This window comes from Dama dama, chromosome 13 (assembly GCF_033118175.1).
Source record: "Dama dama isolate Ldn47 chromosome 13, ASM3311817v1, whole genome shotgun sequence".
NCBI lineage: Eukaryota > Metazoa > Chordata > Mammalia > Artiodactyla > Cervidae > Dama > Dama dama.
In genome coordinates, this window is record NC_083693.1 from 36,387,978 (window position 1) to 36,408,583 (window position 20,606).

Consider the following 20,606-nt stretch of genomic DNA (forward strand, 5'->3'; position numbering starts at 1 on the left):
AGGGGCCTCTGCAGGCTGGTGAGCTTTTGGAAGGGTGCCCTGAAGGGCTTCTCTCTGGGGTCCTGAAACCCTGGGCATTCACAACTCCTGTCTTCTCTTCCTCTTTTGGGCTCTGATGTGCTGTTCATCCTCTGGGTAATGAAGGGTCAGAAGACAAGGGTCAGAAGACAAGTCTCAGCGCTTCCCTGGTGGCTCAGTGGTAAAGAATATGCCTGCCAATGCAGGAGACACGGGTTTGATCCCTGGTCGGGGAAGATCCCACATACTGCGGAGCAACTAAGCACATGTGCCACAACTCCTGAGCCTGTGCTCCACAACAAGAGAAGCCACCACAGTGAGAAGCCCGTGCACCACAGCTGGAGAGTGGCCCCGCTCACCATAACTAGAGAAAAGCCGCACAGCAACGAAGACCCAGTGTAGCCAAAAATAAAGAAAGAAAGAAAACTTGTCTTAAAGCTGCTCCCCTTTCTAGTCAGCCTGCTGTTTGCTCTGGCACAGGTGGGGGTAGGTATCATTCCCGAGAACCTGGCTGAGATGCTGGTGAATGCCTCTTGCATGGCTTACTGCCCTGCGCCAGCGGTGGAAGCTGCCTGATAGTTGCGGGGCAGTTATTGTAGGAGTCAAGATTTGTTGGGAGAAAGATACATTTGTTGGGGAGGGGTGCTGTCTGTGCGCTGACTTTTCTGCCTTCAAGGCGCATGTGGCTGCTATAGGTGGGGGCTGCTGCTGCAGGAGGAGCAGGTCTCAGGCTAGCTCTCCTGGTGGTTTTCATCAAATACAAAGAGTATGCTGCAGTTTGTGTTGACTGATGTCTCAAACCAGCTTTCTTCCTTTACAGTGATAAAGAGAAGTCAGACTTAGGTGTATTTGTGTGTGTGTGTGCTCAATCACTCAGTTGTGTCTGACTCCGTGACCCCCATGGACCATAGCCCGCCAGGCTCCTCTGTCCATGGGATTTCCCAGGCAGTAATACTGGAGTGGGTTGCCATTTCCTCCTCCAGGGATCTTCCCAATCCAAGGATCGAACCCACGTCTCCTGTGTCTCCTGTATTGGCGGGTGGATTCTTTACCACTGAGCCCCCTGGGAAGTCCCTGGCGTATTTAACATCCAGTATTTCATGGCAGAAAGCCAGAGGTGATGCTGGCAGCATGGCTGCCTCTCCATGGTACCCACATGGATACCCATAGCCATTGATGGGCCATCACTGTGCAGACCTGGTCAGCAGCTGCTGCTGACTGATGCAGAAGAGTCCATAAACACATGCATTTGTATAAATACAAATAGAATGTCCCAAGTAATGAGCACTTCCTTGAAATGACATTAGCTCTTGTTTCAAGGGAGTGAGTGGAGGCATAGCACATTAATTTGGGACTGAATTTTGTCTCGCTCATCCCGGTTACCGACAGTGGTCTTCAGGCTCTCGTGTGTTTTCTTTCTGGAAACTGTCCAGGCTGATATGGGCCTTGAGGCTGTGGTTGGTGTTCACTGTCCAGAATTCATGGCTGCTCCTTGTTTGCACCCACCTGGACCTCATGTCTCATGGCCTGACACCAAAAACACATTTCCTCTCCATAGACGTGTTTAGTGGAAAATGTTCTAACAGATTACTCATTTTAAAAGAATGCACTGTCCAGAAAAAATGAAACAAAGAAACAGAAAAAGGTCCCAAAGACATTTCACCCTTTAAAAAGGCCCAATAACCATATGAGAAGGTCCTCAACTCCATTAGTCATCAAGGAGGGAAATGTATATGAACTGTAACTGTGTTAGGATTCTCCATAGAACCAGAACCAATAGTGTGTGTGTATAGTCTGTTGTTGTTCAGTCACTGAGTTGTATCTTACTCTCTGTGACCCCATGGATTGCAGCATGCCAGGCTTCCCTGTCCTTTACTTTCTCCCGGACTTTGCTCAGACTTATGTCCATTGAGTTGGTAATGCCGTCCAACCATATCATCCTCTGTTGTCCCCTTCTCCTCCTGCCCTCAGTCTTTCCCAGTATCAGTCATGAGGTCTCCGGAGTCAACTCGTCGCATCAGGTGGCCAAAAGATTGGAGCTTCAGCTTCAGTCCTTCCAATGAATGTTCAGGGTTGATTTCCTTTAGGATTGACTGGTTTGATCTTCTTGCTGTCCAAGGGACTCTCAAGAGTCTTCTCCAGCACTAGAGTTTGAAAGCATCAATTCTTCGGTGCTCAGCCTTCTTTATGATCCAACTCTCACATCTGTGCATGACTACTGCAAAAACCATAGCTTTGACTGTATGAACCTTGGGGCTTCCCTTGTGGCTCAGGCAGTAAAGAATCTGCCTGTAATGTAGAGGACCCAGGTTCGATCCCTGAGTTGGGAAGATCCCCTGGAGAAGGGAATGGCAACCCACTCCAGTATTCTTGCCTGGGAGATTTCTGTGGACAGCGGATCCTGGCGGTTTACAATCCACGGGGTCATAAAGAGTCGGATATGACTAATTGACTAAACTTTCACTTCACTTCCAAACTGCCAGTACACATAGTGTGTATTTTATATATATATATATATATATTTTTTTTTTTTTTTTTTTTTTTTTTTTGCCTGTGCCACACTCTGCTTGTGGGATCTTAGCTCCTTGACCTGGGATAGAACCCAGGGTCCTGTCAGTGAGAGCACCAAGTCCTAACCACTAGACTGCCAGGGAATTCCCCACAAGGGTCCTTAGAGAGGCAGAGGAGAGTGAAAGCAGAGGAGAAGGCAAGGATGATGAAGGCAGAGACTGTCAAGGATTGTGACCACATGTCAAGGGTTGTCAGCAGAGGTGATCACCCCTGGAGTCTCCAGGAGGTGAGCAGCCCTGCTGATGCCTTGACCTCAGCTACTGAACCTGCTTCCAGACTCCCAGTTCCCTGAACTTGAGTCGTTTAAAGCCATGTATCTGGGACCTATTTGTTCCAGGGGCCACAGGGGCTAACAGAGCCATCAGGACGTGCGCACCAGGGCGTCCAAGGCAGGTAGTTGTCACCCCAAGCTGCAGACAGTCTGAGGTCCCCCAGCAGCTGCTTCCCTTGTGCCGAGGCTTGCACACACGAAGCCATCCTGAAGACCTGCACGTGTGCAGTGGCCCGGAGGAGTCCTGTCACATAACGCTGAGCCAAAACCCCAGACATTAGAGTCGTTAGTTCCTCCCGCACGGCTCCACTGATGGGAAGGACAACGGGCTTCTTATCCATGTGGGGTGGGAAGTCGGGGTGCCCTTTGGGAGATGGTGATTAGAGGGGCACCAGGAGGGCAGAGGGCTTCTAGGGGATGCTGACAACGTCCCATTTCTTTTTTTCTTTGTTTTTTTTTTGAAAATTTTATTGAAGTAGAGTTGATTGAAAATGTGTTAATTTCTTCTGTACAACAGAGTGATTCAATTATATATTTCTTTTTCATATTCTTTTTCCATTATGGTTTATTGCAGGATTTTTTTTTTTTTAGTTATGGTCATATGAAGAGAACATATAAATCTTTTTAAAACTTTTTATTTTGTATTGGGATATAGCCAGTTGACAATGTTGTGATAGTTTCAGGTGGACAGTAAAGGGAGTCAGCCATACATATACATGTACCCATTCTCCCCATAACTCCCCTCCCACCCAGGCTGCCACATAACATTGAGCAGAGTTCCCTGTGCTGTACAGTAGGTCCTTGTTGGTTATCCAGTTTAAATATAGCAGTTATCACAGGATATCAAATATATTTCCATGTGCTATACAGTTGGGCCTTGTTTATCCATCCTCTGTATACTAGTTTGCATCTGCAAATTCTAATCTCCCAATCCTTCCCTCCATCACCCCTCCCTCTTGGCAACCACAAGTGTGTTCTCCATGTCTGTGAGTCTGTTTCTGTTTTGTAGGTAGGTTCACGTGTGCCATATTTTACATTCCATTTTATGGTATTTGTGGTATGATATTTTATGGTATTTGTCTTCCTCTTTCTGACTTCACTTAGTATGATCATCTGTATTGCTGCAAAAACAGTGTCTCATTTCTTGTTCTGCATGTGGTTTGCCTGAGTGGGTTCAAATTTATGATAAGGACCTTTTCAGTACCTATATTAAACTTCAATGAAAAGTGGGGAAAAAAAGAACAGTATAGCATCTTGGAATCTTCAAGGAGAACTTCCAATTGACTGACTCATGGCTTCTTTTCCTGCTGGAACAATAATATCAAAATCAAGATTATATTTAATTTAATGTGAAATGATTAAATGAGGCCATTCCAACAAGTGCTTATTAATATGCAGATACACACTGTGTTTTCAAAATGAAATCAGAGTCCATAAACCCAAGTAGGATGCTGAGATCTCTGCTCAAGTAATTGATACAGATTCGTTCTCTCCATGAAAGTTTTCCTTATGCACAAAGAAGCTGAGCCCTTAAGGAAAACCAGACACAAACAGCCTGAACATTTGAGGATCACGTGCTCTGCGGTGAGTGGAAAACCAGAGAGAGACCAGGTGTGTGTGTGTGTGTGTGTGTGTGTGTGTGTGTATACAACTCCTTTGGGTCAGCGGGGTGTGTGTGTGTATGTGTACAACTTCTTTGGGTCAGCCTAGAAATTTTAGTTGGGTGTTCTGTGGGCCCCCTGCCTGGCACTTTCCAGGCCACCCTGCCCAAGTTCCTAGAGGTCTTGCTGTCTGTGCCCACAACTTTCCCTGGCCCCTCATACCCCTCCAGCTATGCTGGGAGACTGTCCATCAGCTGCCCATGCAGTGACCACTTGGCTTCATGGGCTGTATCCTGCGTGTGGTCATCACATCTGCACTGGGCCCATGTGGTCTCTGCTCTTGCTCCATCTGAAATAGACGAGATCCACAGCACAGTGGTCTCTTCCGAGGTGGTCCATGGAGATGCGAAATGGGTGGGGTAGCACCGTGTGGCCTCAGTGGTTCTGGGCGTGCTCCTGGCTCTCATGGATGGACTCTCATCCCTGACCTGCTGCTGGGATAGCATGCTGGCTTCTCCTGTGTGGTACGAGGATCAGGGCTGGGGTCTGAGGGGTGTGTTTGTCCAGGCAGAGGCTGGGGTCCGGGCATGGGTGCATCGGTGCTTCCCTCACCCTCTGGGCCCATTGGGAGCTGGCCTGGCACAGCAGGCTCTGCAGCTGTAGTCAGCCTCTCGCTGGTCTCATGGCAGATGTTTGTGATATAGACAGCACCTTTATTTATTTATTTTTTTCATTATTTTATTTTATTTTTATTAGTTGGAGGCTAATTACTTCACAACATTTCAATGGGTTTTGTCATACATTGATATGAATCAGCCATAGATTTACACGTATTCCCCATCCCGATCCCCCCTCCCACCTCCCTCTCCACCCGATTCCTCTGGGTCTTCCCAGTGCACCAGGCCGGAGCACTTGTTTCATGCATCCCACCTGGGCTGGTGATCTGTTTCACCATAAATAATATACATGCTGTTCTTTCGAAACATCCCACCCTCTCCTTCTCCCACAGAGTTCAAAAGTCTGTTCTGTATTTTTGTGTCTCTTTTTCTGTTTTGCATATAGGGTTATCGTTACCATCTTTCTAAATTCCATATATATATGTTAGTATGCTGTAATGTTCTTTATCTTTCTGGCTTACTTCACTCTGTATAATGGGCTCCAGTTTCATCCATCTCATTAGGACTGATTCAAATGAATTCTTTTTAATGGCTGAGTAATATTCCATGGTGTATATGTACCACAGCTTCCTTATCCATTCATCTGCTGATGGGCATCTAGGTTGCTTCCATGACCTGGCTATTATAAACAGTGCTGCGATGAACATTGGGGTGCACGTGTCTCTTTCAGATCTGGTTTCCTCAGTGTGTATGCCCAGAAGTGGGATTGCTGGGTCATATGGCAGTTCTATTTCCAGTTTTTTAAGAAAGCTCCACACTGTTTTCCATAGTGGCTGTACTAGTTTGCATTCCCACCAACAGTGTAAGAGGGTTCCCTTTTCTCCACACCCTCTCCAGCATTTATTGCTTGTAGACTTTTGGATAGCAGCCATCCTGACTGGCGTGTAATGGTACCTCATTGTGGTTTTGATTTGCATTTCTCTAATAATGAGTGATGTTGAGCATGTTTTCATGTGTTTGTTAGCCATCTGTATGTCTTCTTTGGAGAAATGTCTGTTTAGTTCTTTGGCCCATTTTTTGATTGGGTCATTTATTTTTCTGGAATTGAGCTTCAGGAGTTGCTTGTATATTTTTGAGATTAATCCTTTGTCTGTTTCTTCATTTGCTATTATTTTCTCCCAATCTGAGGGCTAGACAGCGCCTTTAATGGCGGGGAGCAGGGAGGGATTCTTCCATGAGCTTGGCATGTGCATTCTTCACCCATGCCTCCTCTCGGCTGTTCTTCCACCTGCTGTGATGGGAGTTTGTCCATCAGGCACTGACCAGCCCCTCACTTGGACACTGGGATTGTTTAGAGTGTTTTCTGCCCTGAAGGATGCTGAGATAAATACCCTGTAGCTCTGCTCTGCTCTTTTGTCAGATCCCCTGATTCTTTCTTTATGATACATTTCCAGAAGTAGAATGGCTGGGCTGAAGGTGAAGACTGCAGACTGACCTCTAGAAAGGCTCGGATGCCCACAGACGGTGTGCGTGTGGGGCCTGCTTTCCTTCCCTCCCCCTTTCCTGTCCTCTCCCCCCACCCCTGCCCTCACACTGCTCCTCCCCATCCCTACTCCCTCCTGTGATGCTGCACCATTGAGCAGCGTCCAGCAAATACCATTCCAGCTACATGTCTGGGACCTCCCAGCTCACAGGCTCCTTGGGGACCCTTGTCCAGGGTTTGCTTGTGGGTTTTGAGAGGAAACCAAGAACCAATGGGGGAGCCTGTGGAGAGCCTCAGAGGTTTCCCCAGGACACACAGGCCAATACTGAGGTGTGATGATGTTCTTCCAGAGAGAAATCCCTTCCCTGGGAGCTCCTCACCCCAGGCAGGGGTTGCTGGGATGCTGACCCCATAGGCAGGGACTGGAACCCCTGGGCTTACAAGCCATTTGTTGTTGTAGTTGTTCAGTCTCTAAGTCCTGTCTCTTTATGACCCCATGGACTGCAGCACGCCAGGCTTCTCTGTCCATCACTGTCTCCTAGTAGTAGTGTTAGTCGCTCAGTCGTGTCTGACTCTTTGCCACCCCATGGACTGTAGCCCACCCAGCTCCTCTGTCCATGGGATTCTTCAGGCAAGAATACTGGAGTGGATTGCCATTCCCTTCTCCAGGAGATCTTCCCAACCCAGGGATTGAACCCGGGTCTCCTGTGTTGCAGGCATGTTCTTTACCATTTGAGCTACAGGGAAGACCTCTCTATCTCCTAGAGTTTGCGCAAATGGATGTCCATTGAGCTGATGATGCCATCCAACCATCTCATCCTCTGTGGACCCCTTTTCCTCCTGCCCTCAATCTTTCTCAGCATCAGGGTCTTTTCCAGTGAGTCAACTCTTCGCATCAAGTGGACAAAGGATTGAAACTTCGACTTAAGCATCAGTCCTTCCGATGAATATTCAGGGTTGATTTCCTTTAGGATTGACTGGTTGGATCTCCTTGTTCTCCAAGGGACTCTCAAGAGTCTTCTCCAACACCATGATTCGAAAGCATCGATTTTTTGGTGTTCAGCCTGCTTTAATGGTCCAGCTCTCACATCCGTACATAACTGCTGGAAAAACCATAACTTTGACTATACAGACCTTTGTCGGTAAAGTGATATCTCCACTTTTTAAATACGCTGTCTAGAATTGTCACAACTTTCCTTTCAAGGAGCAAGCATCTTTTAATTTTATGGCTTGCAGTCACCATCCTCTGTGATTTTGGAGCCCAAGAAAATAAAATCTATAACTGTTTCCACTTTTTCCTCTTCTATTTGCCATGAAGTGATGGGAATGGATGCTCTGATTAGTTTTATAAATGTTAAGTTTTTAAGCCAGCTTTTCACTCTCCTCTTTCACCCTCATCAAGAGGCTCTTTAGTTCCTCTTCATTTTCTGCCATTTGAATGGTAACATCTACATATCTGAGGTTGCTGTTATTTTTCCCAGCAATTTTGATTCCAGCTTGGGATTCATCCAGCCTGGCATTTCTCATGATATACTCTGCATATTAAGTTAAATAAGCAGAGTGACAATATACAGCTTTGATGTACTCCTTTCCCAATTTTGAACTAGCCTGTTGTTCCGTGTCCACCAGTCATTATTTATGTTTTAAATATCTTATTTTGGGGACTTCCCTGATGGTCCAGTGGTTAAGACTCCGCACTTCCAGTGCTGGAAGTGTGAGTTTGATCCATGGTCTGGGGACTAAGTTCCCAAATGCTGCAGGATGTGGCCAAAAATTTAAAAAAGAAAATCTTATTTTTCTGTTGGTTTGGAGAATTGGCTTGATGCATTACCCTCTCCCTGAACCATCTGGGACTGCCCCAGTGCATGGGTCAGGGTGGTCACCACTGCGAGATGCTTGGCTGATGTTCTGTCCCCGTGGATGCTGCTGGCCGCCCTGAGAATCCAGGGAGAAGCTGCTGCCCAATTCTGAGGCCCCATGGGGGTCTTTGTCCTCCTTTCTCAGAGGCAGCGGACTCATGGATTCGCTCTGTTGAGCTGGAAGGAAGAATTTTAAAATTTCCTCCGGTTGAAGAACCCAAAATGGAACAATTTACATCAGTTCCCCCAAATTGGACTTTTAGGCAAGGGCTTGGAAAAATGGACCGTTTCCTGTGCATGAAAGCAAAGTCTGTGGGAACCTCCTGGTAATGAATTTTAAAGTGCTCATGTACTCAGCCTCATTCTCAAATCCTGAGAGTCTTAAAAGACGGAAAGAAAGTTGCCTGATGGAGGTCCAGTCCGAATGGGGGAGGCTGAGAAGCCTGCTGTTCTCTGCCACAGTTCCCTTCCTCTAGGTCTGCGGCACTTTGTGTAAACAAGCGTGAATGTCTCTGTCACTTCTAAGATTCTTTAAAAATAATTATTTTCTCCATTTATTTATTTGTTTTCATTTATTTTATTTATTTGGCTGTGCTGGGTCTTAGTTGTGGAGTGTAGAATCTTTAGTTATGGCATGTTGGATCTAGCTCCCTGACTAGCGATTGAACCTTGGGCCCCCTGCATTGGGAGCTCAGAGGCTTAGCCACTGGACCACCAGAGAAGTCCCCACTGCTAAAATTCTGACATTCAGGAATGGTTTTGAACCTTCTTTGATTACATGCTGTTTTCTGAGTTGCAGTTTCTGTGTATTATTTCATTATTATTTCTATTATTTTATAATTAAAATATAGAGATACAGCATCTCTGGTTTTCAAATATTGCCTTCAAATAACAATCTTGCATGTCTAGAGCCTGCTGGAGCTGTGAGTGTTTGGAGTTTTGCTGCCCCATCTTCCAGGAACCTGCCCCCCACTATAGTCCCTGACACCCTGTTTCTGGCCTTGTTCAGGATCACTTCCTCCACTCACAGGAGGGTGTCCAGTGGGAGGAATCGGCAGGGCTTTCTGTGGTGTCTTCAGAGCCATAGGAGGCAGAACCAGGCCAGCCATGTCATATTTTCATGGGGGAGCAACTAGCAAGAAGACCCACTCTTTCCCTGGGGTATCAGCAACTCTGGTTGGAAGGATAGCAAGGGGTAGGACTGGGACATCTGCTGTAGACAGAAAGTGGCCCCTAGAATGTGGGAATGGATGACAAGTCAAGGCCTTGGGTGGGAGATAAGTGTGAGTGAGGTGACACCAGGGGGCTGGTGGGCTCTGTTATTTGAGAACAGTGTGTTTCCCTGATTATTGTGATAGGAGTTCTATTTTGTTGGGATCCTTCCAATGTAGGATGGGTTCTGGAATTTGTATTCTAGCTGTTATTATTATTATTTTTGGCAGCACCACTTGGCTTACAGGATCTTAGTTCCCTGAGCAGGGATCTATCCCATGCCCCCTGCAGTGAAAGTGCAGAGCCCTAACCCACTGGACCACCAGGGAAGTCCCTGGAACTTGTACTCTGAGTGATAGAAAGGGGCAGGCAGCTTTTCATGGTGGTGGGGTTAGCTTTGTCAGATCCCCCCCTGACCTGGAGAGGTGGGGTCCTTAAAGTGTGGTAACTCAGTCACACCAGTCAATCTTAAAGGAAATCAACCCTGAATATTCATTGGAAGGACTCATGCTGAAGCTCCAGTATTTTGGTCACCTGATGCCAAGGGCCGACTCATTGGAAAAGTCCCTGATGCTGGGAAAGACTGAGGGCAGAAGGAGAGGAGGGTGTAAGAGGATGAGATGGCTGGATGGCATCACTGATGCAGTGGACATGAACTTGGGTGAATTCCAGGAGATGGTGAGGGACAGGGAGGCCTGGCGTGCTGCAGCCCATGGGGTCGCAAAGAGTTGGACACGACTGGGCGACTGAACAACAACAACTCAACTAGTGCAATACTGTTAAGGACTTACTTATATCGTTGTGTGTTACTTGAAAGTTTGAAATCTAAGGTGACTTTAGGATTCTCTGTGTGGGTTGGGGACAGGTCTTTGTGTGGGTGGCTGTAAAACCTTGTGTGCACCCCGTTTCCTGGGAATCATTGAGGAGCAGCTCTTTGATTTTCAATTTTGAGCCCTTTTCTTCTGACCATCGGCCTTATCTGGAGCACAATGGGCTGCAATGACAGTGCTCCAAATGGGATGGATTTTGTTTCCAGTGATTGGACTGTTACAGCATTTCACTACATTCATATATGGCTGCTCACAATTGCCCACTTTTCTTTCGCTTAGTGGAAGATGTGTCACTGAAGTCTGCTTCATGGTTCTGGCCCCGTGGTATATCCTGGCTCAGGTCTGAAGCCACCTGTGTTCTCCAAGGGAAAGGCCTACTGTGGCCCAGGCAAGGAGGGTGAAGGAGGGGCCTGGGTTGGACTTGGGACCTGTGCAGCTTCTATTTTGCTGCATTTTGTCCACAAAAATTTTGTGTGCAGGGCCAAGTTGTTTTGATTTGGCCAGGCAGAGTGGTATTTCATGGGCTGCTGTGATGGCCAGAGATGCTGGTGGGGATGCGGAGGCAGGTGGGATAGAGGCACAGGTCCCAGAGAAGCTGGCAGGGCCTGGCCATTCTCTGTAACAAAACTGCTTTCATTGACTTTGGAGCATAGGGATCCCACGGTCAACTGTTGATCCCATGGTCAACGGTCATCATCTCTCCCCATAGCTGGCTCGTGAAATATTCCAGGGTTAAAGTGTATATGAACTGCGTGGTATCTCAACTCAGGAGAGCTTGATGGCCCTTTCAGCCATAAAATCTGCCTTTCCTGAGGAGCAGATGCTGGAGACAGTGGGTTTTCTCTTTGAACCAATCCTGGTGGAGCCTCAGAAGTGTCAGAAAGATAATCTTGTCTTGACCCATACAGACAAGAACCCTTTCATTTCCAAGCCTGTTATAAAGTCTTAATGTTGTTTAAAAAATCCACTTTACTACTGGTAAAAATATCCTCCTGTGCATTCATAAATTATGCCTCTGGGGACCTCCCTGGTGGTCCAGTGGCTAAGATTCTGCACTCTCAACGCAGGGCCCAGGTTTGATCCCTGGTTAGGGAACTAGATCACTCATGCTGCAACTAAAGATCCTTCGTGCCACAGCTAAGACCCAAAGCAATCAAATAAATAAGTAAATAAAAATAAATATGAAAAATGAATAAATTATACCTCTGGCCTCTCTCGGGTGCCCTGTGAGTGCAGGACTGTGCTCCTGAATGAGGCTGGAGCTCCTGGATTTTCCAGAACCCCCTGCATGGTGCTTCCGGTGAGATTCTTGTAGTTCTTCCTGATTTTGACAAGAAATTTGGCTCCTCACCATTCAGAGCTCTGCTTCCCACCTCATCCTCCTGGAATGACTCTGACTGCTTGTTCATTGACAGTGATGCTTCTTGACTCAGCTTCTCTGAATACCGGTGCTGAATTGAGTCTTGGAGACAATTTTGGGTGAAGTAGAAAAGGAGAACTTTATTGCTTTGCCAGGCAAAGGGGGATAGTGCAGGCTCATGCTGTCAAAACCGTGTGTCTCAACTTGGAGAGGAGAGTGAGAAGTTTTATAGTAAAAGAGGGTGTGATCAGCTCCTGGACATTCTTCTGATGGGCTGGTGGTGAGGTAAGCAGGAGTCAGCATCATCGGCCTTCAGGTCCCAAATGTTCTGGAGTCTACATGCTTTTGTGGGCAGTGTACCATCACTAATTGTTAACTTCTCCCACCTGGAGGGATTTCAGTATCTACAGAATAGCTCAAAGTTATTGTTGTGTGTATCCATTGATGGCGAATCAGGACCTTACTCCAAGGCTGCACTACTATTTCTTGACTGTTTGTTTCTTCCTGGTCCTGCATCCCCTTCCTTCCCTGACTAACAACTGCTTGAATATGCCCCTTGGAAATCAGGGAAGGTCATGGAGGTTGAATGAAGGCTGTTTCCTATAATCAAGGAAATGGGGGCCACAAAGTCTTTGTGCCCAAGGGCCCCACAGGGCCCTGCTCCATATCAATTCCACCAAGGTTATTGTTTAGACAGAGGCTTCTCTTTGGGTTACCCCAGGCCTGGGGCTTCTCTGTGGGCAGAAGAAACATCCTGTGAGAATCAGCTGTTGAGATGGCTGATGGGCCTCTTCCTGTCTTCTGACATCAAAGGTATCTATTGTTCTAGTTTTTTATATTGTGATAAAATATACACAACATAAATGTACCACTTCAGTCATTTTATGTGTACAGTTTAGTGACATTAAGTACATTCACTTTGTTGTATAGCTATCACCACCATCTACATACAAAACTACTCCCATCTTTCCAAACTGAAACCCTGTTCCCATAAACACCAGCTTCCTATTTCCCCCACCCCAAGCCCCTGGAATCCAGGGTTCTACATTCTGTCTCTGAGTTTGACTACTCTAGAGACCTTATATAAGCATAATCCTACAGGGTTTGTCTTTTTTTTTTTTTAATTCAAGTATAGTTGATTTACAATGTTGTGTTAGTTTCAGGTGGATAGCACAGTGATTCAGTTATACTATATAATCCATCGTTTTCAGATTTTTCTCCTTATATATTATTACAGAATGTTGAGTCATTGTGGCACTTGGGGACCTTCATTTCATCCAGTGGGATCTTTTGCTGCAGTGCACAGACTCTAGCTGTGGTGTGCAGGCTCAGTAGTTATGGCACACGGGCTTCTCATTGTGGTGGCTTCTCTTGTTGTGGTGCACGGGCTTAGTTGCCCTGCAGCACATGGGATCTTAGTTCCCTGAGCAGGGGTTGGACTCACATACCATGCATTGCAAGGTGGATTCTTAGCCACTGGACCACCAGGTAAGTCCTCACCCAAGGAATTAAAGTCAGAAATAAGGGAAAAGATTGGGCAGTGGCGTGAGGAAGTCGGGGTCAGGGAATGTGGCTTTTCATCTGAAGCCCCTGCAGTAGTGTATTACTCAGTCTGAGTGAAAGACTTGTCTCATTTCTTCAGGGCTTGGCAACAGCCAGTGACTGACCAATCCGTGTAGTTCTGTGATAGGTGGGGTCCGAGGTGTCTGTCCTCACGGGAGCAGGGGGCGGGGTGGCAGCTGCAGCAGAAGGTGTCCAACAACACCCGGCAGGAAATGAGAAGAGCTCAGGGACTGGCGGGTTAACAGTATCTGGCACAGTAATTCCTGCTGAAACCTTAATGGTAGGCAGTAAATTAAAGTGCTGCCTCGGCCTATGTGACTTGCATCTTAACAGCAGCTGTCAGAGTCTGTCAAAAGGAAGGGGATTGGGGGGTGTTTCTTGTCCACAGAGCTGCTTGTGAAGGAACTTTCCATCCGGGGCGCCTGGACTGTGCCCCAGTCCTCGACAGCACACCGCTCACATTGGTTGGAAAAGAGAGTTACCAGTCTTTTTTTCCCTTCAGGTCTGGCTTTGAAAAACACATACATCATTTTATTTTTTCAGCTGAAGTATAGTTGACTGACAGTGTATTCGTTTCAGGTAGTACAGTGATTGAGCTATGTGCTTATGTGCTCAGACCTCAGTTGTGTCTGACTCTCTGTGACCCCCATGGACTCTAGCCCGCCAGGCTCCTCTGTCCATGGAACTCTCCAGGCAAGAATACTGGAATGGGTTGCCATTCCCTTCTCCAGGAGATCTTCCCAACCCAGGGATTGAACCCAGGTCTCCTGCATTGCAGGCGAATTCTTTACCACTGAACCACCAGGGAAGCTCTTGATGTCTTGCTGGCTCATTTCTCTTTAGTGCTGAATAATATTTCATTGCCTTGGGTGGACCTCAGTTTCTTTATCCATTTACCTACTGAAGTATCTTGTTTATGTTCACCTTTGGCAGTTACGAATAAAACTGCTGTAAACCACCACGTGCAGGTTTCTGTGTGAACACACATCTTCAGCTTTTGGGAAGTAGAATATCAAAGAGTGAGATTGCTAGATCTGTGGTAAGAGTAGTGAGTTTATCTTTTCAAGAAACTGCCAAATTGTCTTCCCCAGTGGCTGTACCGCTGTGCATCCCCCCCAGCAGGGAACGAGAGTTCCTGTCGCTCTGCATGCTCAGCAGCACGAGGTGTCGCCAGTGTCTGGATTTGGCCATTCTGTTAGATATGTAGTAGTATCTCTTTGTTGGCTTTTTGTTGTTGATGGCGGTGGTAAAAGTTATTTATTCATTTAACAACAGCTTTTGTCTCCTTTTAAAATCATTTTATTTATTTATTTATTTTTGGCCGTGCTGGGTCTCTGTTGCTGTGTGGGCTTTCTCTAGCTGTGGCGAGAGGGGCCTCCTCTCTAGCTGTGATGCAAGGGCTTCTCTCTGTGGTGGCTTCTCTTGTTGTGGAGCTCAGGCTCTAGGGCACACGCAGTTCAATAGTTGTGGCATGTGGGCTCAATAGTTGCGGTCCTCTGGTTCTAGAGTGCGAGCTCAGTAGTTGTGGTGCATGGGCTTAGTTGCTCTGTGACATGTGGGATCTTCCCAGACAAGGGGTCGAACCCGTGTCTCCTGCATTGGCACGCACATTCTTTTTTTTTTTTTTATTATTTATTTTTTAAAAATTTATTTATTTATTTATTTTTATGCACATTCTTTTTTTAAAAGAATGTTTCTTTAGTTGACTGTGTCGGGTCTTGGTTGCGGCACACAGGATCTCTGTTGTGCTGCTCGTGCTCCTCTCCAGTTCTGGTGTGCAGGATTTGTAGTTGGGGCGTGCAAGCTGTTGCCTTGTGGCATGTGGGTTCTCTGACCACGGATTAAACCCATGTCCCCTGCATTGAAAGGTGGATTCTTAACCACCGCACCACCAGGGAAGTCCCTCCATTATCATTTATCACAGGATACTGAGTACAGTTCCCTGTGCTACACAGTAGGACCTTGTTTATCCATCCTATAGATAAAAGTTTGCATCTGCTCATCCCAAACTCTCAGTGCATCCCCGCCGCCCGCCCCCCCCCCCCCCCCGCCACCCCCGACCCCGGCACCCACAAGTTTGTTCTCTATGTCTTCTCACTGCCGTTTTAGTTTGCACTGCCCAAATTAAAAGCGTCTTTTCATATGGTTATTGGCTGTTTCCTTCTTTGGTGAGGTGTCTTCACATTTTTTATTCATTTTATAATTGAGTTGTTTATTTTTTTATTGTTGACTTTTAAGTGTTCTTTGTATATTTTGCATGACAAATCCCTTATCAGATGTGTCTTTTGCAAATATTTTCTCTCAGTCTGTGGCTTGTTTTTCATTCTCTTAACAGTGTCTTTCCTAGAGCAGAAACCTTACCTTTTAATGAAGTCAAGCTTATTAATTCCTTCTTTCATGGATCATGCCTTTGGTGTCATATCTAAAAAAGTCATTGCTAAACACAAGTTCATCTAGATTTTTCTGCTGCATTGTCTTCCAGGAGTTTTTATAGCTTTGGTTTTTGACTTTTAGGTCTTGCATCCATTGATTTTTGTGAAGGATCTGAAGTCTGTGTCTGGGTTCATTTTTTTGCACGTGGCTGTCTGTTGAAAAAAATACATCTTTTCTCCATCATATTGCCTTTGTTCATATGTCAAAGATAAGTAGATTATTATTACGTGGGCCAATTTCTGGGCTCCCTGCTCTAGTCTATTGATCTATCTGTCTATTCTTTCACCAGCACCACACTGTTTTGATTATTGTAGCTTCACAGTAACTCTGGAAACCAGGCAGCATGAGTTTTCCAACTTTATTTATCTGTTTTGTGTTTCCCCACCGTTATCCTCTCATAGACCTTGTCCCAGTACATCACAATGATTTGTTTTCTTTTTTTAAAATTATTTATTTATTTGGCTGTGCCAGGTCTTAGCTGCAGCATGCAGGATCTTTTTAGCATAGTGTGTGAACTCTTAGTTGCAGTATGTGGGATCTAGTTCCCTGGCCAGGTATCGAACCTGAGCCCCCTGCACTGTGAGTGTGAAGTCTTAACCACTGGACCACCACAGAAGTCACTGATTTGTTTACATAAATGTCAAAACCATGGCTGGTTTCCAAAACATCATCTTTGGAGATTCTGCATATAGCAATGAAACAATGTTTCTCTTTTCATTTTTATAGAGCTGCATGTATTTGAAATTTTAGTTTTATATTCCTTCTATTATACACTAACAATAGTGTATATGCTTGAGATAGTTTGCATTCTATTGAATGGGTTTGATAGGAAATGATTTCAAATTCAGATATTTAGAGTTTCAAGGATCATACATGTTGATTTTTAGGGACTGTCTCAAGTTTCATATATGTGATTCTTTTCTAAAAAGGAAGTCATTAAATCAATAACTTGCATTTTCTGGTTTTTCAGTGAGAAGCATTGATTATTTTTAATAGGACTGTAAAAAGATGTGATTTTAATTTTGACTTCAGGGACTTCCCTGGAGGTCCAGTGGTTAAGACTTTGCCTTCCAATGCAGGGGATGTGAGTTTGATCCTTGGTTGGGGAGCTAAGATCCCACATGCCATGTGGCGCAGCCAAAAAATAAAAATTATGACTTCATATGAAGACCTTTAGATGCAGAAGACCCTCTGTGCCCGGGTTCTGCATCCTGAGCTGGGAGCTTAGTGCACTGAGGCCTGACTGAGCCAGGGAGGAGCCTGTGAGCTGCGTAGTTTGGGTTCTGTTGGCTGCATTCCTGCTCTGTCCAGGGAGACCAGACACCAGAGAAGGACAGTGCCAATTAGGTCCGGTTGGGAAGAAAGAACACAGCCATCAGTGCTGGACTGCTTTGTGTCCCCTGAACAAAGAAGATAGTGCGTTGCTGACATCTGCAGCTCACGTGGGGCTGTGTGGCAGCGGCTTGCCCATCAGCCTGCTTGACAGAGATAAGATACCCAGACCCAGGGCTGCTCTGCAGGATCAGGGAAGGAGTTTAATTCATCGACATTCTGGGGGCTAGTGATATTCCCTGGTTCCGTATGGAGCCGGGTATGGATTCTTTCTCTTTCTTCAATTTAATAGAGCTTTAAATGTCAGAATACATCCTGCTTAAGCCATTCAGAAATGTTTCCCACTTGAAAAAACAAAAGGTGGCTGCCACGATGGTCCCCTTGCCCACCCCACACCGTCGCAGCTTGGTGGGCAGTCTGCTTGCTGCCCTGAGCCCATCTGGATGTGAGTCTGCTTCCCATTGGAGCTGACTCATTGTGAAAAAACTCTGATACTGGGAAGATTGAAGGCAAGAAGAGAAGGGGGTGGCAGAGGGTGAGATGGTTGGCTGGCATCATCAATTCAATGGACATGAATTTGAGTAAATTCTGGGAGATAGTGGAGGGCAGGGAAGCCTGGCGTGCTGCAATCCGTGGGGTCACAAAGAGGCGGACACAACTGAGCGACTGAACAACAACAACTGCTTCTCATGTAAAAGGGAGCTGTCAGCGGTGCGCATGGGAGATTCCTGGCAGTTCCCGTGCTGGAAAGATAGAATCAGAGCTCCCTTGTTGTTGCCATTCCAAGGAAGATAATGAGCATGCATGTTTTCTGCAAGCTGCTGAAGACAGGCCTTGCTAGAGTGTTTTGGAGTTGTGCGATGCTGGGATCATACTGTTTTAAAAGAGATTTCAAGAGTGTCGTCTTTGGGAATTCTGTGCAGTGATTTTCCCCTCAGTCCTACTTATATCACTCTATCCATTAGAATTTTTCATTGCTCATCTCTTTCCTCTCCTCGTGTATTTGCTTGAGCTATCTCGAATTCTGTTAAATGGACTTGACATTAAATTATTTAAAATATTTTTCATTGCCATTTGGAAGACCTGGAAGTATTTCCAGTGTTCATATTCAGCTCACGGAGACACCACTTTGCATCCTTTTGTCACATGTAAGAGCCAGGCTATTTTTAGGAAGGGCCAGAGAAGAGGCTTGCTATTTCTGAGAATATCCCCAGATTAGGAAGCATGGGTTATGCACAGATCTGTCCTTTGCGCTTTGAAGTCTGAAGGGAGAAGCTGTGGCCTCAGGGACAAGAGGATTTGGAACCTGGGAGGGGGCGGGCCAGGCTCCCGGCTTCATTCACAACTCACGTCCAAAACTAGACCGCCCAGCATTGCAGAGGTGAAGCCGCATAAGAAGTCCAAGTTCCAGCTGACGGCTAGTGACCCAGGTGGGCGTGGGTGAGGAGGCTGGGTAGCTGGGTGGGTGGGGTACTCCCGTCTGGCACCCTCTGGAGGCTGTTTCTCTTTACTCTTCTGATTTCTGGGGACTTGGGGGCGGCTTCACTTCATCTGAGCACCGTCATACAGTTACAGGCTAGTCCTCCCAGTTTGCAGGGATGTCAGAGGATGGGCCCTCGGTCCAGTGTCTCTGGATCTTTATCTATTGTTTTCTGGGCTTTTTGCTCACAGGTACCTTGAGTATCTTGTGTGTGCATTTACTTTTAAAATGTATGTTAGGTGTTTTGTAAGATTTCAAAGACATGTAACATCCATCCATGTATCCATTAACCCATCATTCAACAAGTGCTTCTGAAACACCTACCACGTGCCACACTCCACAGTGACCGAGCCACCACCTGCCATGTGCCATGGAGCTAGTGTTCTGGTACCCAGCACATCAGCACCGTTGGGGGCAGGACTGCTGAGTTTTGTCCCGTATAAATTAGATGCTTCACACTGCAGTTTGCTGTGTTATGGGCCAGGACTGAAGGCAGGACCTTCCAGACATAGGGGTGGGCTCTGCTCACCTGCTCAGAGGCCAGGCTTAAATCCCATGGGTCCACCCCGGCTGTCCCTCCTGGGACAGCATCCCTGCCCTTTGTGGGGAACACCGAAGGGTGGGCAGGGCAGCAGGGTGATGGGCCTGGTGTGTGAGGGCTGCAGGTGCTTGGATCTAGAGCGGTAGAGGATGCTGCCATCTCTGGTCCCTGCCTGCCTGCCCTGTGTTTCTGTTCCCACCTCTGTGCTGTGTGTGTTCTCATCCTTGCTGCCCATGGGTGACCTTCCTTCCCGAGGAATCTTGGGTGTCTGTGTGCTCCTCCCCCATCCCCCTGGGAAGCCCTGCTTCCTTCCCTCCCTCCTGGCTGCCCTTCCCCAAGGTCGGTTTTCTTGGTGCCAGCACCTCCCAGCTAGAATATGAAACTCTCAAGTGCACAGACTGTGGGTTTCATCTGAATGCTGCTGGATGAGAAATGCGTCTTGGTGAAAGACCCAACCAGGAAGCATGTGTATAATAGAGTAAAAGCGATGCCCACGTGGCCTTGTCTTCTGTGTCCATGCCACTGCCCACGGAGGAAGTGCTGGCGAGCATCGGTGGAAGCCCTTTTGGGCTGTTCTGTTTGCCTTTGTGTCCATACCTGGACTTGCAGATGTGTATACATTGTCTAGCTGGCTTGCTGCATCTGTAACTGGAATCCACACACACAGACACACACAGAAACACACACACACAGCACATACTTTTTAGTTAACTTGCCATTTTCACTCAGCTTTAGGCTTTTAAGATTTCTCTGGGTAGGTGCATGTTGGCTACCTCTTTAAAAAAAAGTCTGAGTACTCCAGCTTGTGGGCCCTGCTCTAATTTATTTAACCATTCTCCTATTTATGGGCACTTAGGTTGCTTCCAGTTTTTAAAAAGATTGCTGCAGGGAAAATCCCTATACTCACATATTTCATATATATGTGAGTCCTCTTGGAAATGCAATTGTTGGGTAAAAGGATATGCATATTTAAATTTTGATAGAGAAGGCAGAATTGCTTTTTTGAAAGACTTTACTAGGACTCCTTCTAAAGTAATAATTTTTTTAAAAAAGTGAAAACCAGCGAAGAAATAATTCACCACCAATAACTAAATAAAGAGAGAGTGGTTCTCCCTCAGGCCATGAACTGGGAAAACCACAGTCTGGAAGAGGTCAAAATGGTCCTTCAGTCATGTCTGACTCTTTGCAACCTTCTGAGCTATAACTCACCTGACTCTTCTGTCCTTGGGATTCTCCAGGCAAGAATACTGGAGTGGGTTGCCATTCTCTTCTCCAGGGGATCTTCTTGACCAAGGGATCAAACCCGGGTCTCCTTCATTGTAGGCATACTCTTTACCATCTGAGTCACTAGGGAAGCCTGGCAGAGGCTGAGGACTCAGGCAAAGGTTGACGTGGTTTCTAAGGTTTCCTGTGCTGTCCCCCCGCCTTCCCCAAA

At 46.4% G+C, this 20,606-nt stretch overlaps 1 protein-coding gene across 1 annotated transcript in view; it reads left to right on the forward strand.

Annotated features, from left to right (window-relative positions):
• Positions 1–20,606, forward strand: part of APBA2 (amyloid beta precursor protein binding family A member 2) — a 134,010-nt gene that overhangs the window by 8,695 nt on the left and 104,709 nt on the right. The gene's annotated exons all lie outside the window — the stretch shown is intronic.